This window comes from Ascaphus truei, chromosome 1, assembly GCF_040206685.1.
Source record: "Ascaphus truei isolate aAscTru1 chromosome 1, aAscTru1.hap1, whole genome shotgun sequence".
NCBI classification, from domain to species: domain Eukaryota; kingdom Metazoa; phylum Chordata; class Amphibia; order Anura; family Ascaphidae; genus Ascaphus; species Ascaphus truei.
This window is the reverse complement of record NC_134483.1, coordinates 508,971,190-508,998,949: the sequence shown is the minus strand read 5'-3', so window position 1 is coordinate 508,998,949 and position 27,760 is coordinate 508,971,190. Positions and strand designations below refer to the sequence as shown.

General features: G+C 41.5%; 1 long non-coding RNA gene across 3 annotated transcripts in view; it reads right to left on the bottom strand.

Moving 5' to 3' along the window:
- Nucleotides 1-1,232: 1,232 nt before the first annotated feature.
- Nucleotides 1,233-27,760, bottom strand: part of LOC142465798 (uncharacterized) — a 128,205-nt gene continuing 101,677 nt past the window's right edge. For all 3 annotated transcript variants that reach the window (XR_012787980.1, XR_012787982.1, XR_012787979.1), the window contains 4 exons: nucleotides 23,284-24,995; nucleotides 20,100-20,177; nucleotides 4,401-4,572; nucleotides 1,233-1,931 (listed from right to left, as the gene is read on the bottom strand). This is a non-coding gene — a long non-coding RNA (uncharacterized LOC142465798). The remainder of the gene's footprint in view (nucleotides 1,932-4,400; nucleotides 4,573-20,099; nucleotides 20,178-23,283; nucleotides 24,996-27,760) is intronic.

Below are 27,760 nucleotides of genomic sequence, written 5' to 3'. Positions count from 1 at the left end.
TTTTTGCTGTATTTTGATTGTCTTTGTTTTCTCTGTGTGTTTTATATTTGTATTTATCCCCCAGCACCAGCAGTCTACCATAATTATTTTATTACTGACTCTTTGGGTTTACTTTTTATACCTAATTAGTCAGTGTTATTTGGGGACTGGTTTAACCACTTATATATAGTGTGAGCAACATACTTTTTTGTGTGTTTGAGATATATATATATTATTACAAAGTAAAGAGGAAGTGTGCCCCTTTAAAGCTGCAGTTCAGTCAATATCCTGCATGTGTGTTTTTTTTAATAAATCAGTTCTGTAGTAAGAATTTTCTTGTATTCTATTTTAACAGCCATTTGCTAAGGCACTGCCCCTTCATGTCCTGTCACAAGCCCTGGCACACCCCTCTGTCAGCCCTGCCCTCCCTCTAGCACATGTCAGTGCAGGAGTGCTCATGAATATTCATGAGCTTCCACTGACTGAAAGAAACAGAAGAAAAACATATCCCTTCTCTAATTATGTCACCAAATTTTGCCGATCAATACATGGAGAACGAATTGACTGGCAGCTACACAGTTCTTTAGGTAATTAGAGATTGCCCACATGAAACTATTGAAGTAAAAAAATTAATTAAAGAAAAAAAAAAAAAAAGACTGAACTGCAGCTTTAATGTTACATTTGCAAAGCATTCTGCTGCCCTCTAGTGGTCATAGATATTTTACTTACATATTTCCCTACTAGAATTCATTTAATAGTTTTTACATTTTGTATAATGTATTTTCTATTTTTACATGTGCTGCCCTATTAGAATATAAACTAACAAATAATGTAATATCTTACATCACCTATATAGTGCCATGTATACTTTAATAGAAAGTCATTATTCAGAGGAAACCAGATCATTTCTAATTAAATAAGCTATCAAAAAATATTGAAGTGCCACAATAATAAAAACATTATAACATGCAACATGTGCATAAACTGTGTTCTATACTGTATGTCTGCACGTTGCACAATATTCTAAGATTTTGCCAAAATTAATTTATGCTGTTTTCAGTTAAAATTCGCCAGGACAAACTTTAGACTGATCTAAAGATGTGGCAAACAAATCAAAGACTCACTCCAAGGAGGAATGGGCAGGAGAAGTCTAGTTACATGCACTCAGTTATCCATGTGTGTATAATCAATAAACAAATCATTGTGACTCTGTTTTGAATAAGCTAAGCAGCACACATACACTGAATCTTGCATCTTATACCTTAAAAGAGGTGCTATTTGAAATACAAATGGATATATCCCCTGTTCGGAGCCACTTGTGTATTGATGATATTCCAATACATTTTTTTGTAAACAAACTAAAATAGATCAGGGAGTAAGAAAAAGAAGCGCATAGAGCAATCAAATTGATGTATAACAGATAAAGCTAGTCTTTGTGCATATAATGCACTGAAAAGTACTACACAAATATAAACAGCATGTGTAAAAAAACACAGTTAAAAAACAGCCCCCCCCCCCAGCGCGGTAGGAGCTATTGAAATGCGCCCTTAGTCTGTGTTGCTAGTTCAAGAGCATGAACTGGAGTGTCTTTATCCAGGATCCCCCAGCTTTGACCTGTAGTCTGATTGACCTTTTTACCGTTGGACTTTTGCTTTTCATCTGATTTCTCTATTTTGTCACTATTTGTTATTTTTCTATTTGCCGAATACTGTTTGGGGCAGTCTCACATGGTGAAGTCCTGTCCAAATGACCTCTCTAATTGAATTTTCTGGCCCAGTGCTGCTGTTAGATATACAGCTCCCCCATCCCTGGTACTCATATTCCTTGTCACCATTTTATAACCTTCAAACATCCCTTTCTCACCCATCTTATCTTCATCTCTGTTTTTTTTTTGTTGCCTTTTCCAATCTCTGTTTAAGACATAGAATCTTTTGTAAATCAGTATTGCAGACCTGAGGAAGACAGGAAAACTCTTGAAAGCATGTCCTATGATATCAATTGTTAGTCCAAATAAAAAAAAGTACTTCTTTATATTGCAACTGGACTAACACAGCTATTTCCGTTTGACACAAAGGATGAATGGTCCGAATCCTATCATTATGGTGTCCTCCCATCATCTGAGACTATCTTGCGAGCTGGACAAAGATGTTGGCATTTGTTCTGATTATAGTCCCTATTTCATCCTTAATTCGGACCTCTGGACATATCAGCGCATCCACAATCAAAGGTCTAGATACTCCCATGACTCCCATGACCATCACTGAGACCCCACATGTATGTATGTATGTCTTTATTTAAATAGCTCCATTAATGTACATAGCACTTCACAGAAGTAATACACGTGACAATCATAAAAATAACAAATAATACAAATAGCATATCATAGGAATAAGTGCTTCAGACATAAAAGTAACATTTTGGAAGAGGAGTCCCTGCTCCGAAGAGCTTACAATCTAATTGGTAGATAGGAAGAATGTACAGAGACAGTATGAGGGCATTCTGGTAAGTGTGTCTGCAGGGGGACAAGCTTTATGTATCATGTGTATAATTTTAGCCACGGTGCTACTCACATGCTTCTTTAAGCAAGTGTGTCATAAGGTGCGTCTTAAAGGTGGATAGAGAGGGTGTTAGTCGGGTATTGAGGGGAAGGGTATTCCAGAGGTGTGGGACAGTTAGTGAGAAATGTTTAAGGCGGGAGAGGGCTTTAGATACAAAGGGGGTAGAGAGAAGACATCCTTGAGCAGAACGCAAGAGTCGAGATGGTGCATAGCGAGAAATTATGGCTGAGATGTAAGGAGGGGCAGAAGAGTGTAAAGCTTTAAAAGTGAGGAGGAGAATTTAGTGTGAGATGCGGGATTTGATAGGAAACCAAGCGAGTGATTCAGCTGGGGAAACGCTGAGACAGATTTAGGAAAGAGTAGAGTTATTCTGGCAGCAGCGTTTAGGATAGATTGTAGGGGAGACAGGTGAGAGACAGGAATGCCAGATAGCAGGAGGTTACAGTAATCGAGATAGAGAGAAGGGGGGCTGAGTCAGAGTTTTAGCAGTTGAGCAACAGAGGAAAGGGCATATCTTTGTAATATTGCAGAGAAAAAAGTGACAGGTTTTAGATAAGTTTTGAATATGAGCGGAGAATGTGAGAGAGGAGTCAAGTGTGACCACTAGGCAGCGTGCTTGGGATACTGGATGAATGATAGTACTTCCAACAGTAATGTGGAAGGATGTAGTAGGGCCAGGTTTGGTAGGAAGTATGAGGAGCTCTGTTTTTGCCATGTTAAGTTTAAGGCAGCGGCGGGCCATCCAGGATGATATCGCAGAGAGACATTCAGAAACTTTAGTCTGTACAGCAGGTGTAAGTTCAGTGGTAGAAAAGTACATTTGTGTGTCAGCATCATGGAGGTGATATTTGAACCCAAGAGATGTGATTAGGTCACCCAGAGAGAATGTGTAAAGAGAAAAGTGAAGAGGTCCCAGGACAGAGCCCTGGGGTACCCCCAAAGAGAGATCGATAGAGGAGGAGGTGTTAGCAAAAGAGACACTGAAAGTAAGATTGGAGAGGTAAGAGGAGATCCAAGATAGAGCTTTGTTATGAATGCCAAGAGTATGAAGAATGTGAAGGAGAAGAGTGTGGTACATGGTCAAATGCTGCAGAGAGGTTGAGTAATATGAGCAGAGTGAATTGACCTCTGTCTTTGGCAGCATTGAGGTCATTAGTTATTTTAGTGAGGGCTGTTTAATTGGAGTGAGCAGTGCGGAAGCCAGATTGTAGAGGGTCTAGGAGAGATTAGGTGTTGAGAAATGGAGCAAGAGAGTGAATACAAGACATCAAGGAGTTTAGAGGCAAAAGGCAAGAGGGAGACAGGACGATAGTTATAAAGACAGGTAGGGTCAAGCTTGCTGTTTTTGAATAATGGTATAAGTGTTGCATATTTGAAGGAGGAGGGAAAGGTACCAGAGAAGAGGAAGGAGTTAAAAATGTGTGTGAGTGTTGGGATTACTGTATAGTAGGAGCAAGAGGTTTTAGGAGATGGGAGGGAATGGGGTCAAGAGGGCAAGTGGTAGAGGGAGAAGAGGAGATCAGCAGTGACACATCCTCCTCTGAGACAGTGGAAAAAAGAGTCAAGGAAGGCAGGAGGAGAGTTAGGAAGCGGTGTAGGGGGAGTCGAGGAAACAGAGGGAACGTTCTGACGTATGGATTCCACCTTTTCCTTACAATAGTCAGCAAAGTCCTGGGGTGAGATGAGGAAGAAGAAGAGGCAGCTCAGGGTGGTTTGAGTAGAGAGTCAAAGACAGAGAAGAGTTGGCGTGGGTTAGACTTGTGCATGTTGATTAGTGAAGACATGACAAGTCCATCCAATGGCTGCAATGGCAGATGCTTCAGATCTTTATCATACTATGGTTTGAAGATGATTGATACGTACAACCCACTATGCAGGAGCACATCACCTCTCATTCCTTAAATATGAGCTTTGACCCTGGCAGAGGGACCTAGAAGTATAGCTGGCAGAGTGGATCATTCTTATTTCTCTGCAGGGATAGCCTTTGAGGAGATTTTTCTATGTGGGACCCAGTTTACTCTTTCACCGATTTCCTCTGTAATTTAACGAAAGAAAAAGGTGCTCAAAAGTGCTCTAACAAAAACCCAGATCTTAATACATATAATTAAGTGCAAATAAACTCATATAAGTGACAGTGCATAAATAACACAATGTAAGTGACAATCTATGGTGATCTATAAGGTGCAAATCAATAAAGGGGCTTAGCAAGCACACTCAACCCTTGGTGGGAGACCGTTTCAGAAGACTTGCAAGTTCAATTCTTTCCAAAAAGGACCAGAGGAGCGACTCTTGCAGCCATGAAAATAGAAAACATTACATAGTACAGCAATGTTTAAATAAGGAATACAGTGATAGTGTAGGGCTCACAAAGGGCTACTCACAGTAAAGCAGCCAAAACTGAGCAGTCATCCAACTTATGGGGTGGATGGTCCCTGTGATAGATGCAGCAACTGCCCGCAGACAATCTCCAAAGAAAGAAAAGACCATATAGTGTAGAATGTAAAATATAATGACAAGGCAAAATAAAAATGGAGGCTTACACTTAGGTAGGAATAATACAGTGTGGTTGGCAACAGATACCAGGTACACAGGGGTCGCGATCTCTCCGTGTATCTTGTGGATCTCCGCTGCCTCTATCCACTTCCGCACCTCTACCCGGGTTCGCGTCACTTCCGGTGCGTCATGGAACTCCGGCGTTGGTTGGTACGTCACTTCTGGCGCGTCGTGGAACTCCAGCACAGACTGGTGATGATGCGGTCTCGATCTTTTCCTCAGAGCACTGGCTGACAGGACACTCTACGTGTTTCGTCGTTGACACGACTTCATCAGGACTCCTGACGAAACGCGTAGAGTGTCCTTTCAGCCAGTTAAGATCCCGCGAGAACTTGATGACGTCACTGGGTTCACCGGATAGATAGTAGCAGCCACCACAGGGATAGCAAAATAATGGCTGTGATTGGTATAGATTACCAAATGTATAAAGTCCCGTGAATGAGATAGCAAATACGTATTTAAACTGGACAATATCACGTCCACAAGGCACTCCCTACGCGTTTCATCTCGAAAGACTTCTATCTATCCAGTGAACCCAGTGACGTCATCAAGTTCTCGCGGGATTGTGATCGGGGCTTGGAGTGGGCGAGGCTCCTTACCTCCTCCGGTACACGGAGTACACTGTGGAAGCTGCTGAATTCTCTCCATATCGGACGATCTTACCGGAGTGGCTTGGTTCCTGCATTCTGGCTGGCGATTGAGTATTACTCATAACTGCTTGTATTCCCGTTATGTTTGTGTATGCCTTTTTATACATTCAACTCCACATAAAATTTTGTAAGCTTTACTACGCTATGAGTGCGCCTGTTTTTTGTTTGTTTTTTTAGATATCTTCAAGGAAGTGGTGTTCCCCTATATTCAGGCTGAAAAGACTCTATTGGATTGCGTGTGGAGCTACATTTGGATTTGTATTGTATTTTATTCTGAACAATATTTTTCAATTTGTTTATTATTCTATTATACATATATTTTTTATACATTTTTTGTCATATTATTTTCATTTCATATTTTTTGTTTCAGTCCTGTACAACATAGATTTTCATCATTATTTGCCTTTTCATACGTTTAGTAGGTTTGGGTGGCGCCATATCTTTTTTCTTTTCTGTGCTTGTGTATATATATATTAGAACAGGGGGGCAGCTGGCACTCCCATCAAAGTGAAATGGTATGGTGCTTGTCCTGTTGAAATAAACAGAGAAAGCAGTCAACCCTAGCAAGAGAAGACAAAGGACAGCACTCAAGGATAAATGGTAAGGATAAATGGTAACAAAAAAACTGTATTCAGATGGTACAGCACAAACAAGACCAACATTTCGGTCCTTGGAGGACCTTCCTCAGGGTTGTGCTAGAGTACACTGGCCAGTGGATACCTTATATTGTTTGAGTGCTTTCTCTGTTTATTTCTACAGGACATGCACAATACCATTTCACTTTGATGGGAGTGCCAGCTGCCCCCCTGTTCTAATCTCTCAATCTCTCTCTCAGTCTCTCTCTCCATCTCTCTCCTCTCCATCTCTCTCCTCTCCATCTCTCTCCTCTCCATCTCTCTCCTCTCCATCTCTCTCCTCTCCATCTCTCTCCTCTCCATCTCTCTCCTCTCCATCTCCTCTCTATCTCCTCTCTATCTCCTCTCTATCTCCTCTCTATCTCCTCTCAAACATATCCCAGGTAGCAGCAAAAAAGCATCAGACCAACGCGTTTTGGGCCGTGTGCCCTTTATAAGGTGTATTGATAAAAGACTGAATTGCCTCAAAAATTTGCTCATAAAAAAATCAGAGACATCGGTGATAAGCCGCATTTCAGCATGTTCATAAACTCGTACAATTCTAGTAGCAGTGATTAGGCTATGAACGCTTATCCCCACTCTAGAATGGTGATTTTATCACAAAATTATCACGCCAGAAAAAGTTGGCGTCAAGGTGTTGGACACCTGCAGAGAAGCGGCGAGATGGGACTTAGAAAAAAAATGCATTTTTCCTGCATAGGATTGATGCCGGGAATCTCTGGAGCTGATATCCATTAATATTAGCACCAGAGACCCCTGGCATGAATCCCATGCAATAAAGATGCATTTACAGTAAACTTCATTACTATAGCGGATAGCCTCAGGGACCCCCTACTTCCCGAGATAAAGGCTCCTTTATGGGGTGCCGGTATCTCCTATGCATTTAAATGTTGACGTCACGTGACCGTGGGAATAAAATGCATAGGAGATACCGGCACCCCATAACGGGCCTGTATCTTGGGAAGTAGGTGGTCCTCGAGGCTGAAACCAATGCGGTTCAGCTCAGGAGACCCCCTGCTCATCTAAACTATTAACAACATTTATACACATAAATGTCAGACGAGATCTGCACAGGCAGAGATGGCTCTCTCAGAGAAGCTCTCACTGCAGCAGATACAACTTGCCGGGTAAGGCCTTTTCAGAGGGTCGTTCATCAGATCACCGGCTAAACGCCTGTTTTGTGAATTTTGCTATGACAGGTAATCAAGGCTTTCTGAATACCGTGACAGCAACGCTCCAAAAAACAGTGATTTAAATGGCCGGTGATTTTTTTTAATGAACCTTTAGTGCATTGTCTTTTTCCACTACAAAAAACTGTATAAAGTTATAGATATGGGTATGATTTCTAATGACAAATTGATTACTCACGATATTCCGATAAATGTAAAAATAGTAGGGAATGAGACACATCCGCTATTTTAATATGATGTCCGACATTGCATAGAACATAATAAGACTTTTTTTGCCCAGAACGAGTAGCAGTTACACAGGTAGTTGACTGGTGCTGGCAAGGCCAGAATACTTGTTTACTACATGTAGATCCTATTCCTAATCAGTTGAGTTGGATACTCAATTATGGAAAAGTATTGTATGGAATTATTTTATGGGCATTGTCACCATACGTAGTGAAAATTGTTCGGTTACCATACGTTTGCCTCAAGAAAACTACTGTACAAAGAGATTTGTTATTGAAGTTAAATGTAAACTATTGTACCAAGTGATCTGTTATTGAAGTTAAAATGTATAATCATAATGGTATTATGTATTCAGTAAAACCAATGATACCTATTACTGTACATTTTATATTGACATATTACCAAAAGTATGTATATCCAGTGATATTGGGAAATGTAGAAGAATTCTATAATGAATTAAGAAATCATACAAAATTACAACAGATAATCACAGAATTATCAAAATTATTTTATATGTCACTTATGCAGTTAGAGATTGTAGATGTAAAATTAACTACGATCAAAAAGGATTACAGTGAAGAAAATATATACTGGATAACCCTTGCTCTGTTAATAATTGCTATTATAATGAGTACCAATGAGTAGCAGACTTAAGATGCTTTGGCCAAAGGGTTGAACTAAATGATCATTTTTCAAGAGAATATATAGGTATTGCACTGTGTATTTTTGTCACATTGGAAGTAGCTTTGGGCATTTTGTTTTTTGTTGTATACATTTAGACATGCCCACTACCACTCCTTTTGACACTTATATACATATACATATATACATATATATATATATATACATATATACATATATATTATGTGGTAATGATTGGGGCTTCTCAGAGCTTGTTGGGTATCTGCGTGTTTATTAACTCTGTGCAGCTGGTCTCAGAAGTTTTTGGGAGGTTAGGGCCCCTCCCCCTCAAGGTTTAAGCTCGCCCTCCCCATTTTCCAAGTTGGCAGGACAGTTTCATTTTGCTGGGTTATGACAGATCCAATGCTGCTCATTCTTCCCCTAATTATAGAGGTAAATAAAATTTTTAACTCAGGGAGTGTTAGGACCTGCTAACAGTCATGCCTTAAAGTTGGCTAGCAGGCTTAAGACGCTTTGGCCAAAGGGTTGAACTAAATGACCCCTTTTGAAGAGAATATATACTGTAGCTATATCACTGTGTTTTTTTGTCACATTGGAAGTAGCTTTGGGCATCTTTGTTTGTTTATTTTTGTTGTATAATTATAAATACATCTATATTTCTATTTCTGGATAAGGCTAGACATTATCGGTAACATTTGTCGCCCACACAAAATGTATGGTAGTCTTTTAAATAAGAACCTAGATCTATGAGTATAAAATAGATAAGGTTAATAGATAAGTTTAGGCTGTGTCAGACACTTATCAGCAACAAAATCACGTTAATACATATACTAATAATAAGCTTATTTTGGTTGTGGATATTGGAAGAATTTTACAGGCTAGTGAACATAAGAGGGAGGGAGGATACACACACGCACACACACGCACACACGCATCCATCCACATTTGCATGTCTTAGGCAGGTCTGCAACCCCGCCTTTCACCATTATCACCCAGCACACAGCACTTCCACTGCAGCAAGGGATTCTGGGAAATGACATGCAAATGAGCACACAGTGACACTTTTTGCTTCAAAACCATTTTAAACATGGTTCCCTATAGGCTTAAGCTTGCTGCATGGTCACAGCTTTAAGCACAGCCAGGGTTAAGATGCATAGCCAGTAAACCCACCCACAGACAGCTGTTTCATTTTTGAAATAAATTTGTTTATTTTCATAATATAACATTACAGCTTTTGTCATCAAAACATAAAATACAAAAACAGAAAACATTATTTCCTAATCATTAGAACACACAGGACTAAACTTATTGTAACGCCCGGCCTGCCCACAAGCCAGACGAGACCCCGGGACTGAGGTGGAAAGGAGAAATACCACACACCTAACAGTAAACGGGGGCACGGCCGGAGTGTGGAAGTAGCGTAGTTGGTCCAGGGAACAAAAATAGAAAGAGTACCGTACTTGCCAACTCCAGCGTAGAATGGTAAAGTCCGTAAGCCAATGGTCAAGGTGTATGGAGAGCAGCGTGGTAGAGTGTCCGTAAGCCTGGGTCGTGGAGCATAGAGGGCAGCGCAGTAGAGGTCCGTAAGCCGTGTCCAAGGGATGTAGAAGACTGCAAGGCGGAGAGTCCAAAGCCAAATCCAAAGGGTACCAGATAGCAGCATAGTCAAAGTCCAAAGCCAAGGGTCAAAATCCAGGGAGGTCAGCAGAGAATCCAGAGACAGGAACAGGGACTGAAACACAAGAAAGCCAGGCAGAAGCAGACAGCACCAAGGTACAGTAGCTATGCAGAGCAATGTGGTAATGGCGAGGGGAGACTAAATAGTGGGCTGGGGCCTATCAGAGGAAAGGGAGTAGCGGAGGTGCGGCCCCAGGGAAGCCCTGATAGGGAAGAATAGTCTGGGGGGGCGGACCTGGTGGAGCAGGGGCAGGGAAACGCACCGATGCGTACGCGCGCCGCACCTGAGGAGGCGGGGTCAGGTTCCCGGCGCCAAGAAAGGGAAGCCTGGGTCCGCACGCGCCCGTAAGTGTGACGCGCGCGACCCGGAAGTGCGGGAGCAGCCGTGGGGGAGACGCCGAGAACCGGGGCACACCGCCAGGGACCAGAGGCAGTGGGGAGAAGGTAAGGAGGCGCTGGTAGCGGGAGTCCCTGCAGCGTGGGTCCTTACACTTATATCATGTACTAATTAACTATTCTTTCTTCAGTTTAAAACCATAACCAAAAAAAGCATTACAATATAACTTCCTATATTACATTAAAATACTGAACTAAAAACAAACAAATACATTTCTAACCAGTAAATTCTCACTTTATCACTGCATAAAACTAAACTAGCATGCTGTATTCTAACATTTACCACACTAACTTCCTTTTGTCAAAGAAATCAACATAACATTTCTTACTTACAAACCCTTCTGTCTCTAACATTACATCAAACATCCTCAACATCAAAGAAGGCTGCAGGTGAGGCATCACAGCTTTGAACTCCTTATATTCATAAACCTTGCATGCCAAATTGTAATGTCCCTTGAATATACATCCTTTTTTTCCCCCTTCTCTCCTCCCCAAGCAAATAAAACAATCATCATTCAGTATCCTTTCATACTTCTCTGGACTTCCCTTCCAATCATCCATAATCAAGCTTAAATGTTCCATATTTCCCTCCTTCCCCACCCAATCAGCCCATTTTTGTATTGCAGGCCTGCACAACTTGTAAAGTTGCTCCAAGAAAACAGATTCGGGCCGCACGGGTAAAATCATCATCATCATCATCATCATCATCATCATCATATCTCCCCAGCACCTCTCATCATCATCAGCCTCATATCTCCTCCAGCACCCCTCATCAATCTCTCCTAGCACCCCTCATCATTCTCATATATCTGCCCCAGCAACCCATCATCCTCATATCTCCCCAAGCACTCATCATATTCATATATCTCCCCCTGCACCCCTCATCATCAACCGTTGCGAGACTCACCCTCTATCTCACACCCCCATCTCTCCCCCTCACCCATACACAATACTCCCCCTCCACATAACACACAATAACCCTCTGCAGACCACACACATCCCAGCCCCCTGCACCTCACCCCCTCTGCACCTCCCCCTCACATCACTCTCCCCCCTGCATCTCACATCACATGACTCCCCTGCACCTCACATCACCCCCCTGCACCTCACATCACCCCACTACACTTCCCCCCCTGTACCTCACCTCCCCCCCTGCACCTCGCCTCACATCACTCCGCTACACCTCCCCCCCTGCACCTCACCTCACCTCACTCACTCCCCTGCACCTCACATCCCCCCTCTACCACACTGTACCTCACCTCACATCACTCTCTCCCCTGCACCTCACCTCACATCACCCCACTACACCCCCCCTGCACCTCACCTCCCCCCCTGCACCTCATCTCACTTCACATCACCCCACTGCCACCGACACTGCCACACTGACACTGACACTGCCACACTGCCAGACTGTCACTGCCACACTGCCACACAGACACAGCCACACTGCTACTGCCACACTGCCACACTGCCACTATGACACACTGCCACTGACACACTGACACACTGCCACTGCCACACTGCCACTGCCACACTGCCACAGCCACACTGACACTATGACACACTGCCACTGCCACTGCCACACTGCCACTGCCACACTGACACACTGACACATTGACACACTGACACTAGCTCTGAGGAGCAGCTGCAGGGGGGGTGTCCTACTTTTCACTGTGGAACATGGCTGGGAGGAGGGGGGAGCCATCTTGTGCAGGCCTGTTGTATTGTTTCTTTGTCCTTTATGCAAACATATATCAGAGACTTTCCCCTTCCCTTCCACTCATCCTCTGTCCATTTTTTCCATGCTCCCTCTCTCCTCACTCACACTCCTCTTTTTTAGTTCCCTACATTCCTCACCATTCTCTCCATCAGATTCACTCTCCTCTGATTCTGTTTCCTCTTCATCTGCCCAGCTCCCTATTTCTGGGGTTGCTGGAAAGTCCTCATCAGCTGAGCTTTCATCAGAGTCCAGTCCACTCAGATCCATTGCCACTTGTTGCACTGTTCTTTTAACTGTTTCTTTGTGGCTTTGTAACTTTCTCTTTCCTCTGGTTACAAACTTCTCCTCCAAAGCATCCTCCTTTAAAGCACCCGGTTCCTCAGGCCCTGAGGTGTTGCTTGAGCCTGGGGTGGGAGTATCTGGCTCCATGGCCACACACTACTCCACTTCACTTTTTCCAGCTGACTTCTGTGGTTCCTCAGCCGCATGGCATTCGTTTGTAGCGGACATCTTTTCTTCCTCATGGCATTCGATTGTAGCGGCCATCTTTTTTGTCTCCTCTCTCCTCTCTCCTCCAACCTCCTCTGGCTCGGTTTGCATACGATTGGGGACACTGCCTGAAACTGTGACCGTTTTTGCCACACAAATTGCACTTCATTTCTTCCGTACATCCATGTTTTCTGTGTCCCAGTTGGTTGCATTTTGTACAGAATCCCTCTGTACAATCCTTCTGCAAGTGATCAGGTGCCCCACATCGCCTGCGCCTTCTTGGCTGTCCCGCATAAAAAACTGATCCATGCAATTGCCCAATATGTATCGCATTCGGTATATGTACCAGCTCTAATGTTACACCGGTTTTACTGCGGTCCTCATCCACACACCTTTCTGGCTTCTCGTACACCACAGCACAATACTGTTTAAGCCAAAAGGCTACATCCTCTGTATTTACATTTTCATTGTAAATCGCAACAAACACATTTTTCCTGGTCCTATTAGTCAGGTCCTCCAAGAAAATATTTGCTATATGCTTTGCTGTGGAGGGTATTTGTCACTTTGTTCACTCACCATAACTTAACTAAGTATGGTAAACCCCATCCTCATTGCTTCAGCTTTGCATAGCCACACTGATGAGACCCATTAAGCTTGAAACAGCGGTCTGTGGGTGGGTTTACTGGCTATGCATCTTAACCCTGGCTGTGCTTAAAGCTGTGACCATGCAGCAAGATTAAGCCTATAGGGAACCATGTTTAAAATGGTTTTGAAGCAAAAAGTGGCACTGTGTGCTTATTTGCATGTCATTTCCCAGAATCCCTTGCTGCAGTGGAAGTGCTGTGTGCTGGGTGTTAATGGTGAAAGGCAGGGTTGCAGACCTGCCTAAGACATGCAAATGAGCATACAGTTATATTTCCATTTGCTATATGCTTTGCTGTGGAGGGTTTTTGTCACTTTTTTTACTCACCATAACTTAACTAAGTATATATATATATATATTATATATATATATATTTTTTTTTAACAGAAAACCCCGAATTCTAATTATAGAGAAGTATATTGGATAACCACTAATAACCGGCAACTTGTGGGGAGGATATACATTAAAAGGGAAAGCAAAAATGGCTACAGTCTCTAGTTTAGTGTAACGAGTGCTAACCACAAACAAGGTGGGACCGCGAGGCTGAGGTGGGGATATTGGTAGCACCGACCTACAACTGGGCAGCCACGGCAGGAGTGCAGAGTGGTAGTCGTGTAGCTGGGTCAGGGTAGAAGTCAGATTGGTGGAGGTACTTGCCGTGGTCTAGGAGTGGAGAGATCAGATTGTCGTTGTGCGGTGCCGGGGTCCAGGGATATAGAATGTAGAATCGTCGTGCCCGTAGCCGTGGTCCAGGGGCCAGAGAAGGCAGGATTCCGGGTGCAAGCTGAGGTCAAAATACAAGAAGCAAACAAGACAAAGGCAGGGCCGCAGGAAGCTTGAGGTAAGCACAAGTCACAAGACAGAGTTTGTGCTCAGCCAGTTTGTAAGAGGGCTGGCTGAGTATTTAAAGTACAGGCAGCCAATGGTAAGGCAGCACACAGGTGCAAGGTAACTAACAGCTGCAGGGTAATGAACAATCAGACATAGGCTGTCCACTGATAGGCAGGGGCAGAGTGCATAGTAGCTGAGGAATAATTGAGGGAATTAACCACTTGTTTACCTGTATCCGCGCGGCGTCTGCGCATAGCTAGCGTGCGCGATGGGTTTCCCATGTCGTCACGGAGGTGGAGCCTGGAAACGGTCCCTGTAGTGTTTTCATTCCTGGCAGCGCAGCGCTTGTGTGCAGGTTTGCGGCTGACGCGCGTCACTTGTGACATCGCGAGATGCATCACGGGGGCGAGGCCTAAGTCCGATCCTGACATTTAGACAGCTTTGTAGCAGCTTATATCACAAAGGATAAAAGTTCAGACTTTGCATGTGATACTAAAAGTCAAAATAATCCTTGGACATATGTCCAGGAAATATTTGAGATAAGCATCTCTAAGAAAAATAAAAAATCAGTTGCAAGTATGTATGCAGCATGCTTGGCAATGAATGCCAAAATGGAACATTTTGAAATAGCACTTCAAAATTGTAAAGCTCCAAACTATAAGTTATGAAAAAGAGATTGACAAATTAGAAAATCAAGTCAAGGCTCTAACAACTCTTAGTGAAGTTGCACAGTCCTCACAAGAGGAAAATTGCAAAAATCATAAAATTATCCAAAAAGAGGTAATAGATTGTAAGCAAACATTAATGAATGTAGAAACTGAAAGAGATCACTAAATAAGTGTTTACAAAGTAATTCAGGATCAAGTTACTGAATTGAAAAAAGGCAAATGTATTGATCATTCCCCATGTAAACAAAAACAATCCGAGCTGCTACAAACCATCTCTATTTTGAAAGGACAGAAAGCCATAGCAGACAGATTGGGATATAAAGCTTCTGCTCCCATATATGCAAATGAAATGGTGGATTGGGATCTTATGGGTAGTGAGCATGGAGATATTTGGTAAGAGGATCCAACTGAATCAAATCTTCATTTACCCATTGACATGGGGGAAATAATTGATGCACAGGCCACATGGGGTTTTCAGTAACAATAGACCCACAGGATATGGTTAATCAAGATTCCAGGGAGATAGATACAGGAAAAACTCCTGTCTCTGAGAGAACATGCCTATTCTCATCTACTGAGGGGAATAAGACACTATTGGGGTTTGATAGTGCAGGTAAAGCCATATACCCTGCCCACAATGGTACTTACCTCACACAACCCTTAAAACACTAACAGGGTAGCTGACTTAATTGGCAAATTAAAGTCTGAGGAACACATCACATGCTGTCAATGTCCAGCCGAGATGTGAGTTAATAGGTGTTAGAAATTAAAATGTCCAAGTGCAAGTCTTACAATTAACCATTGACATACATGTGACAATTCAAATTGAGGACATGTCAGTTACACAGCCGGTAGCACTAATGTGTCTCCCAAATGAACCTGGGCTATTTGGGTCTGATTTTCTGGGTCCCAATGAATGTATGCTGGATTTGACTAACCTTCTACTTTTGCAGACTGTCCTCAGCACAGATTGCAGGATGGTGGTTTTTCCAGACTCACATTCAATCGCTGCCATAAATCCTAACATTGCCGAATATGATTTATTTCAGATTATTGTCGCTTATAAGAGAGACCATTCACTCACTCGTGAGCTAAATGACATAGCTGACTCTTTAACCAAACAAGGAGCACAAGGGGGGGGGGGGAATTGGGAAATCCCACAGATTAATGAAAATGTGTGCTCCATGGGTTGTGCAATAACAAGGCCCCCATCAATGTCCCAGACATTTCAACATTTCTGAAATGCAATCTCAGGACCCATAGATCAAAGTAATGCAATACTAATTAATTTATCTTTCTTGCTTTCTCTCCTTTATTTCTTTTACTATTCATATTTGCTACACGACAATGAAGGCCATTGTTATCATAACTTTCATGCACATGTGCATCAGTGTCATCGCTGATCCCCTTCTTGGTATCCGGGTAGAACAGAATCCAGTCCAATGTAATGAGGGATAGTCAATTCTCCTCCCTGTCTCAGCATTTGGAACAAGTGGTGAAAAAGGTGTCCTGGTGGAGTCCAGATGGCATGCCCAACAACACAGGATGGACCCTCCAATGGCCTCACTGCAACATCCATCCCCTGGACTTTATATAATAATGTGCATTTTATTCATGTGCCTGTCGTCATAAATTTATCAAAATTGAACATGGTAGAATTTGGGTCCTGTATGCAAACTAATGTTTCACTATTTTATACTTCCTTATTAGTAGATTTAAGTTGCATCTCATGCAGACAGAACTCAAGACCTTTTTTCAGGACAAGACACCCCACACCAAAAAGGACCCAGAAAATTGCAGAGTATAGATGGCATCATTGGGGCCATACCTAGACTTTTTGGATCCTGTATGTCAATTTGGAATAGGGCTGATCTAGAGGCAATCCGTAAACATATTGCCAATTTTGAACAGCAAGAGGGCCAGCATGTCTTGAAACCAATCCTGCAGGGTATTGAGGGTCTAGCTGATGAGGAAAGATTTACAGTGTACAACATGCATGATATTGCCAAGCTTTTTTTCTAAGGCCCAGGCCAAAATTAACGATGTGATAGAAGTTAATAACAGGAAGGTCAGCAATAACCATGTTGGTAAGGAAATCATTTGCACTGCATATGGCAGTTTTGTCCTTAATAAAATAAGTGACATCATCAGGGATATACAATGAGGAAGTACCAGATATTCTAAAAGATAAAGATTTGTCCCAATGGTAATGTTCTCAGACCTGTAGTAACACTAGAGCTTGTAAACCATTGACAATTTCCAGCACTAGGAATTTAGGTAGAGTGATATCACACCAAAATAGAGGTCTGCACCATTGTCATGGAAAGCAATCGGCCTGCTCATACAACGATATCCTGTATGTGTCTGTTACAATCTCTTCGCCTGTATTCAATCAAGCTGAATCCTTCTTCGATAAACTGGCTTCTGTAAAACACTGCCCAGAAAAATTGGGAAACAGGTGGTATAAAAATATAAAGAATTTATTGCCCAACCAGCATTACAAAAAAGGAGGTCCACACCTCTGGGCAGTGCGCTGCTTTATGCATTTTTTCCATTTGTTTCTGCTGGGTTCAATCCTATGTTATTAAAATAAAATCTCCATTTTTCCGGCCGCACTGGATTCTCCGGTCACCTGCAAGCAGCTGAAAAATGATCGGGGGCGCATACTCCACCTGCAAGACCAATGCTCTAGTAAAGTACGTTATATCTGTACGTTAAAAAGGCACTGGGAAGGTATACCCTCCAAATGTACCTAATTAGCAGGTACACTACATGTTTCCTGTAAGGCCAGCTGCACCTATGAAACATAGAAGTTTGTGTGTGAATGCTAAGCTGCATAGGTTAAGAGTCTTCCATTGAAACTTCTGGTAGTACCTCCATTCAGCGCGGGTGGAGAAACTAAAGTGGTACCTATGTGTATGTGCAAAACGTCGGAGGCTCTGGAAGGTTAAAACACTACTACAGGCACTGAGCTTCTTAAATGAAAATGTTAATACAATCAAAAACAGGTAGAAAAAAGTAAGGTTGGGAAGCTGCTTTAGAAAGGAGTTAGCTCACTTTCAAAATACCATATACTGTAGTATATGGGGAAATTGTACCTTTAACTTCAAAGTGGAACTTCTCAGGTTGACCACTAGAGGTCACCATCGTTTCAGGCAGGTTAATAGGTAAAGTATAAATATGTTGGCTTGTTATCTATGTGGTGAGGTGGCTAATCTTTTGTCAATGTGCAAAAACAAGCGCAAGTGACTTTAATATGAAATTAAAGGTTGTTCATGTGAATAGATATCAGAGTATATGTAATATATATTAATTACAATGTGTGTGCAGTGCTGCTCAACACAGAGACTTTGCTAGAAGTTTCTAAACATGAGCTCCAGACCCAAAAAGGAGCCCAAATGAACTCAGGATATGGAAAAGACGAGACAAAGTAAAAAGAAATGGTGCAAAATTTACAAACCATGTGAAAGAATATATTTTAAAAATACAAATTAGAATCTAGGCACTCACAAAAGCAGAAATCTTCAAGATCTTTCAGATGGGAGAGGAGAGAGAGTCAATGATTGAGCCACTGATTGAGTCACCTGTGCTGAAGCACAGATGTCCTAAGAAACTGACCTCTTGGTGGCCCTTGAGGACAGGAGTTGGCCACACCTGCTGTGGTGGCTACATCATAGGGCTTTCAAATGGTTAATTGCTAATTTAATAAAGAAAACACTTTTTTTTTGCTATTTTGTTGCGCCAGATTTATGCTAGTTTTGCACTTAGGCGACATAACACCTGATATCTCTAAAATAAAAAGTAGGAAACAATGGCAAGAATAATTGCAGGACTACATATTCGACTGGCTCAATACTGGTCAAATATAAATACTTCAAATAATAAATCCCACCGACTGCAGAGAAAGCTTTTTTTTTATCAATCTGGTTCTGTTTTCCTAGAAGACTTTGGTAAATAGCCTACAATTTTGAATACATTGGATATTAGAAATGCTTCTATATATACTGTAAATACAGAAATTGGACCATGATCCTGCATCCACATCGCAAGGTGCAAATAACTACTGTATACAAAAATAAAATGGATCAGCACTCAAAAATAATAATGAAGGACTTATGTTTTGCTTTGGGACTCACCAAGTTTCTTCTTTAATGTATCAAAAAATCAGCAATACAGAAACAATCCGCACACACCCGGGATAGGAAATGTTAGCATACACACACTTATATGTTTACAATACAGCAACGTTTCAAGGCCCCCCCGGCCCCTTCGTCAGGTTTTTCATAATGTCCATCTGAGGTTTAAATAGCCCCCCACCCAAAAAAAAAAACCATAAGTCCTTCATTATTATTTTTGCTGATCCAGTTTGTTTTTTGTATAATTAATCCCATATACATTTGCTACTGCTTAACCTGCCCTTGTACAGAGAGTTAAATCACGATAGCTTTAGCATTCCAGTGATGTGGTGTCACATTCCAATTCCTTTAGAAGTTAACAGTATTTGTTTTCTGTGTGGTTGTTTGGTGCAAGAATTTGAATCGAGATTGACTGAGGCATAATTTATATGCACATTCTGCAAATTGAATACTAACATAATGGGACCCTGGCTCTCATGAAGGTTGGATCCCAGCCTACTCCCGCATCAGATGAGCATTTACAAGGCCTGGCACCAGAGAAATGAGAAACAAGTGAGCCCTGTGGTCTGCTCTGTCTGCAAGAAAATGTTCAGTTATAGATGACCTTCACTTTCAATGCACACAGGTCCATATTGACTAAGTGTTGCGTCACAATAAGACACTTTCCAGCACCAGAATGAACTTTACAGCTCATGTGGCATAAAATGTCTTCCGGTGCTAAAAGGTGTCTTATGACCCAGCCCCATTTAGTGAATATTGGCCATAAAATATAGATATTGCTCTTTTTCTTTCATGCTTTTATGATTTATAGTTGTTTAAACTGCATAAGTACCCTGATCGGCACTATCAAAGATTAAATACTAATCCCCATAGCTAGAAGTTCTCAAGCCCTCCCTCTAATTAATTTGTGAACTGCAGGCACTTGACAAATTGAATGAAAAAAAAATGTTAACCAAGAAACCAAGCATTAAAACAAAGAAACATACAAGGCAAATTATTAGTCTTCTATCCCTTTAAAATATACATGCATTGATCAAATATATTACTGCACTATTACTCATACTGTAAGACATAGTACTGTAGCATAATATCCAACATAATACTCACCTACAAACCACACTGGAGTTGTTAAGTTGTTAAATTGACATTCACCCTCTGGGAACTTAAGCCTTGTTACACTAAGCTCTGTTAAATCAGGAAACATAACATAACGTTACCTAAAATAGTTAACACCCTATCCGAAAATCTAGTTATGTCCAAAATCAAGGGCTGCACTACTTTTCATTAGAAATGGGTTAACATTATGTTATTGTAGGGTAACGCAGCTTTATCTTCCACTAATCTGACAGTACGGTATGTAAATTTGGCGTTACTCCCATCCAACCTGAAATAGGGATTTTCCTGAAGTGGAGAGACAGAGGAGAGGAGAGAGAAGTGACTCTTGTACATAACACTATTGTTATTTAAATCATGTTTAAGTGTGGCATTATACCCATTCACATACAACAAATGCCCTTCCGGTCTGGAAGGGGGCAATGCCAAGTTTAGCTCTGATTTAAGTAATGCAATGTTAAGTCCCCACGTTAACTTTAAGAGACTTTAGAGAATAACTAACTAACATCCATTATAGTTAACGCTGTGCTCTTCATGGGAGAAAACATGACTTAATGTTACGTTATTATCCTTGGATACCGTTTTAAAATGAATGTGATATTAATTTGGTTACATCACGTTAAATAACCTGACAGAGCTTCGTGCCTATAGGTCTTATTCACAACTCACAATACAAAGGCAGAAGAACAACATGTGTAAGAGTCTTAAGAATTTACACTGCAAACTCTTCTGGGCTAGGACTCAAATACCAATATACCTCCATTCCCCCAAATTTAAACTTTTACAGATAAAGTAGACGTTATTGCACCTTTTGTCGCACAATAACACGTTACTGCTGGCTCGAGTTTTGCTGTGCTTACATGCTATTTGCAATACAAGTAAATTGTGTTGCGACCAGCCAAATTGTGCGATTTTAAATGTTATTCTTCCCTGTTAATGTCTTGTATATTGTCCTTGTAAATAATTGCATACAAGTAGAGATTGGCAATTTTTTTGGCAGAATTTGGAACCGCAGTGGATCGGCTGGTTTCTTTCGGTCTGCGGATTAGTGCGGATCAATCTCAAAAACGGAGATTGTTATTATTCATACATTTTAAAAAGTGGAAGTCAATTTTCTGTCCATTGTTTAGGAAGCATTGGACGTTTTAGAAAATCAATTTAACCATACTTTGCGTGTGCTCAAAGCATTAAAAAAAATGTGTTTGAACTGATCCATGAATGTGTGACATTTTTGTAAGTAGAGATGGGTGGAAAAAAATTGCGGATTTGAATCCGACTCGAATCTACCGGTTCCGTTGGTCCGCGGATTCCTGCGGATCAGTCTCAAAAAGGCCAATTCAACTTTTCCTAAAATTTTTTTTGCTATCAATGGCAATCCTGACGATGGATTAATTATTTGAACCGAAAAATGTAACACGCAATCCGCGGATGAGGAGGAGAAGCCGAGGAGTATAAATTGAGGTGCAGCCTCAAGTTGAAGCCACTAGGTGCATTGTTTTGCTGTGGGTTGGTTAAGATGTGTGTTGATGCTTTACTAATATAGTTTAAAATTAAAAAAAATATTTATTTAATTATAGTTTTTGCATCATCTTGCTGTGATTGAATATACTTTTAGGGAAGTCAGCTCTCTGTCTCTTGCCCTCATGCTGCACATGTTTCTGTGATTGTACTTATTATCTTGATATATATATATATATATATATATATATATATATATATATATATATATATATATATATATATATATAGCAGCAGTTATTATTATTATTATTATTATTATTAATATAATTATTATTGATATTACTTTGAAAAATAATCCCAAGAATAATTCTTGACCTTCAAGTTCCAAAAAAGTGTATTATTGTAACTCTGATCATTTAGGAAAGGACAGTCAGGGATAATATATCCAGTGCTTTACTCCAGCTTCATTTTCTATCATTCTCTACTTCTACACTATTGGTGGCGAAGGGCGCTGCTTTAAATGCTTATAACACTACTAAAAAGACACTCCAGTGTCAAAAAGTATACCTTATTTATGGAAGAAATGTTGGTACCTAGCTGAACCATTAAACAACAACCAGACATTTAACCTGCCGTGATTGATGTACACACAATGAAGTGGGTTCTTCCAGTTTTGAGTATCACTTATTGTGGTCCTCATGCATCACGTGTGTGTAATTGTAGTATATCGAAATGAATATATAGCAGCAGTTGTTAATATTCTTATTATTGATATTACTCTGAAAAATAATCCCAAGAATAATTATTAAGATTCCACAACAGTTTGTACTATTAATTTTTGGATAAACAATTTGTTAAACTAAACTGATACTTAATTGAGTTTCTAAATCATTCTCTCTCTTCTGCAGTGTACCTAATATGCCGTCCATTGCGCAGTGGCGGCAGGACAAACAAAACATCAATTTTTAGGTACAGCCATTTTCTAATAGATGGGTTCTTCGCCCACATACAGTATATACTGTATACTGTAAGCGAGCACTGAGTTCATGCTATTGGGATCTGCCTGTTGTTTTCCCACTTTGGTGGGGCACTCTCTTACTCAGGATCCCCTCCCTTGTTTTGTTCAGTATTGCTCTTCCCTAGTACAAATCTAAAAGTTTGTAATCGGGCGCTCTAAAAAGTTAAAGTGAATACTTATAGTGACTAATATAACACACATATTAATAATGCTTGTGCACAATTGGTGAATATAAAATCATTAATGAAATAGGTGAATATTATATAAATGTGATTTGTGAAACATATACCACCACCCAAAAAAATTAAATAAAGCAGCTCAAAAAAAACTTTTTATAGTTCGTTCTCCAGTCTATTTCTTCTTGTTGATATCCCAGGTTTTAATGGGAGAGCCAAACGTTCACAATAGTAGCATGTAAAAGAAAAAACACAACATAGTGCAACCTGTTTGGAAAACTGATATAGTGTGGGAAGCTGTAAATGAATCTCACTCACACGTTATCCATATGTTAAGCGCATATCAGAGACTCTGTCTCTCTCTGATTGGAGCAGATGGTAGCTGCAGGTCTCCAGTAACGATCCCACAGGTAAGGCAAATGATCCCCATAAAGTGTCACCGCATGGAGAAGAAGAACTCTTATGGTGTAGTATATCAAAGTTGTATTCCTTAAGCAATAACACAATATAAAAGTGCACTCACATTTTACACTTTAAAAATGTATATGGTACGAAATCCTGGTCAGTTTGGCATTCCTTCTGCCGGCGTGTGTGTGGATCCCTCGCGTGCGTCACTTTTGGTTCGGGTGAAGGGCGGAAGTTCCAACACGCTGTGTCTCCGGCTACTGGTACCTCACGTACTTCACAGTGGACAGGATTCTACGCGTTTCGTCTTTGGGCGACTTCCTGAGGAAGTATTTAGTATTTAGCTATGTATTTTGTCACATTGGATGTAGCATTAGGTATTTTTGTCTTTTGTTGCAGACATTTGACCACGCTCAGCAGCAGTCCTTTTGACACAAATATATATATATGATGTGGTGGGTTTTGGGGTTAGAGCTTGCTGGGATTGTGTGTTCATTAATTTAAATTTTCAACTGGTATCAATTGGTTGGAGGTTAGTAGCCCCCCCATCCCAAGGTTTAAGCTCACCCCTCTCCACTTTTTAAGTAGCAGGGTTTTCCATGTTCCTACTGTATGCAGGACAGACCCACTGAGACCATTCTCCCTCCAGCAGAGTTAAATGAGAATTTTCACAGGTAGTGTTAGGACCTGCATAGTGGTCATGCCGTGAAGTGGCTGCAGGCTTATCACGCTTTGTCCAAAGGGTTTAACTAAATGACCCTTACTCATGAGAATACTAACATTGAAGTATTTAACTATGAATTTTGTCACATTGGATGTAGCATTGGGTATTTTTGTCTTTTGTTGTATTATGTTTTTCATGGACTTAATTATACTATGCTTTTTAATGATTAAAGGGACTGTAATATATGTTTATATGGCCTACTATTGTCTATTATAGAGTATCTAAAGTGTAAGTGTACAATAATTTACATATGAGAATAAAATGTGTAAACAAAATTAACATTATAAAGAAACAACAAATCTAACTATATACACAAACAGCAACATAGTTAAACTTTTTTACATGCCACGCCTCTTTTTCAGTGGGGTGCTGCCTCCCTCACTTGACATACGAATACAGCCTCTCCCATGGTGCAAACTTTTTCCCCGAGGTATAGAGAGTGTAGCCATCTCCTCTTATGCTAGAGAAGGATGGGGACTCTCAGGAATGTTAGAAATCCCTGATGTGGAAAGGGATTCCAGGGATGCACCTTGGCCAATTTCCATGGAGGGGGCACGGAAAGTGTCCAGGCCCTGTTGCATTGCCTAGGTGGGCACATTTAGAGATGCAGTCACTTGGGCTAAACTAGTAGTGACAGCAGTATTGTGCTGGCAGATGGTGAGGAGCATAAAGCAGCTATGGTGCTGGGTTGTTTGCTCCCACCAGTGGCCTTCTTGCTCCCTTCTTGGGCATTAAACCTGCCCTGGCCTCAATATGGGCAAAATTCCAATGTGTCCATAAATTCATCTTGTTTTATTTGAAGCAGCTCTCTCTGATCCTCAAACAGCGCACCATGTTCGACTGCTGTGGTCTGGCTCCTTGCTGCAGCTGCTGTGCCTAGATAGGCAGCAGCAGATACAGCTGGGGTGGCAATAACAGGTTGCATCTGGGGATGCAACAACAGGTTGCAACTGGTGCGGTAGCCATGGGGGCAGCTGACTCAGCTGAATCATCAGTCACCTCTGTGAGGAAGAGGGTCCTTGTGGCCTCTTCCTCCTCAACAATGGGCTCTGCAGCCACGGGAACAGGATGTCTCACCACTGCCAAATTCCATCAGTATTATGGTCCTGAAAAAGACAGACAACATATCATCAAATACATTCATACAGAACGTGGGTACATGTAAGCACTTTGGATAGATTTGCCAGGAAAATAAACAGATTTTTGATCATGTCTCTTGTCATGTCTTTTTAGAACATGTTTGCTGTAGAATATATAGAGGCCTTGATCTACAACCTATTGGCAAGCTTTAGAAGGCCTTTACGCACATGCACATGAATGATAACTGAGTCATGCTATAGTTTGTAACCCATTTGTTGAGCAATAACATTTACAGTGACCTCTCCTTTTCTAGTATGTGTGGGCCACTAAGTTAAATAAAGTACTTTAAAATAGTCTATTTCTATCACATTTGCAATGGTTGATGCCATGGGAAACCAGGACACTGAACAACTTAACACCAGGATTGCATACACCAGATGGAGCAAGAGGTTCAATAAAATAAGTTTATTTTGACCAGAGTCAACAGGCACAGCACAACACACAGTTTTCTCAAAAACTCACTCAAAACATGGAATACCGGGGGGCGGGGGAGAATCCTAGCTAGGTGCCAGGCACCGCTTCATTGGCTTACCCAGGGCAACTTCCACTCTTTGTCTGCATTGGTTATCTCAGTAGTTGAGGGATGCAATTCGGCACATTGAAATAACCCACTTGTTTCTACTACGAGCTTTGCTCTGGTGTCTCCAGCACAAACCTCGAATGACACCTACTACACTATGACCAAAATAGTCTATGAAGCTGAAAATTGCAGTTCTTTACATAGGCTCCCATTTTCATAGGGAAACATGGAAAATGGGGTTCCGACCAATCAGCGCATGGAAGCTGTGAGCGGACAAAACACAGAGCGAGGGCTCGCCTGTGTGGGGCCAATATGGGCTAGGGTGGTGACAGTGTTTCGCTTGACAGCCCATGAGGGGGGCTTAACAGGAGTTGGAAATTCGACCTGGCCAATGATAATCACGCCGTCAAGGACAATACCCAGCAATGGCTCTCAGAGTCAGTGGTATCTCCTGCCAAGATGGGTGCCTTTCAGTCTGGGTAGAAAAAAAGGCTCAGCTCTTTTTTTAACCATTGTTCCCCAGACCAAAGTCAGCACCCCTCTCCACTCCACAATGTCTAAACCCCTTCACCTCCCACATTTGTATAGCAGGCCATGTCTCATTGTGTGCAGGCTGACTAAATGAATTACCAGCCCTGCACACAGATAATACATAAAATAACAGCATCGCATTACAACATTTGCATAAGTTACAGACCACATTAACAAGTTGACTACTAGTTTAACTCCTGCGTATCCATCTTGATAAGTAGGAGCAATGGCAGGGCTTAACCTTTATTATAATAGCTGCATTGCACCCACCGTCACAGCTAACATCATGACAGGAATGCATTTAGACAGCAAGAGGATTTGTGGGACCCAGGTCCATAGGTAAAGCAGTGGGGTGCTCATTATCAGTAGAAAGAGCAACAATATTCTTCAGTGAACCTTAAGACTATAAGCAGGTTAGTGATGTTGAATCTTAGGAGATAAATGCTGTGTTTAGATGCCCTTCATAAGATTGTAACCCTTCTTGCCCAGCTCTAAAGGAATTTACATCAGTTGACTATGTACAGGGCTTTGCTTAGTCTCTCATACCTTGTCAGGGTGCTGGATCTGCACAGGCTAGGTGTAGATATACTGATGGAATAATGAAGAAGACCAGGAACTTTTATAGCACAACAGGAGCTTTATTAACAGCCGTTGATAATGCTCTTCACATCAAAACAATAATTACTATATATGCTTAAACTGGTGAACTACCATGTTTCCATAGGTAATTCTTACTCTCTAATGCTAGGGAGGTGCTTAGGCTTGTTGCTGTTACTATAATCTTAAATGGCCATCTTCTACTTGGCGTCAGTAACTCTTTATAACAATTTCCTTTCCACCAGTTTAAAAAGGCAGCACACATAGAGCCTGTCCATAGCTGATGAGTCCAGCAGGGAACTGGTTAATTAACTCTTACTAAAATCAATCAGACAGTCTCCACCTTGCTCATCAAGCAGATTTAAATGTGTGCAGCCCAAACTGCATAGTTTTCTAGGGACTGTGCTGCCAGAAGAGATTCTCAGAAACAGATCTCTTGAGCACAGAAGTGATCTCTAAAGCCCATAATGACTGTGATGCCACAGAGATCTCAGGGAAATAGGCCCTCTTTTCCAGGGCGCAGCAGACCCTGGAACACATCAGAGGCTGCTCTCCCCCACGGACACCAGCCCAGACCCAGAGACTACTGTAAAGAACTCCTGATTACTGGTACCTTTTTGGACTTTGGAGTCAGATGTTGTAATAGGCCTAGCCTCCCATCCCTGCAGATAGGGACTGAAAATATGAGTTATCCATTAGAAATGGATTAACCTGTTTTGTTTATTTTGCATGCTGACATGAAGCTGTAATGTTTAAAGTCATTGGCTAAATAAAAGCCAATGTTATTTTCTCTCACATACTTCTCCCTGGTTATACATGTTGCACATGTCTCCTACAGGCCCCATCTAAGGTTACCCTACTATCATGAACCCATCCCAGTGGACTATCCCATGAACTATCCCAGTGAAAGGTACCATTAGGATCTCCAACATGGATGCCTTCTGACTTCGCTGCCTCTACCAATATGGCCATCGAGGCAGGAAATCAGACTTTTCCAGAGCTAGATTGCTCACACCTGCCTTCTCCCTTTGTTAGGCTCCCATTCCCCACTCTCCTTGCCTGTGCAAGGTACTCCATACCTTG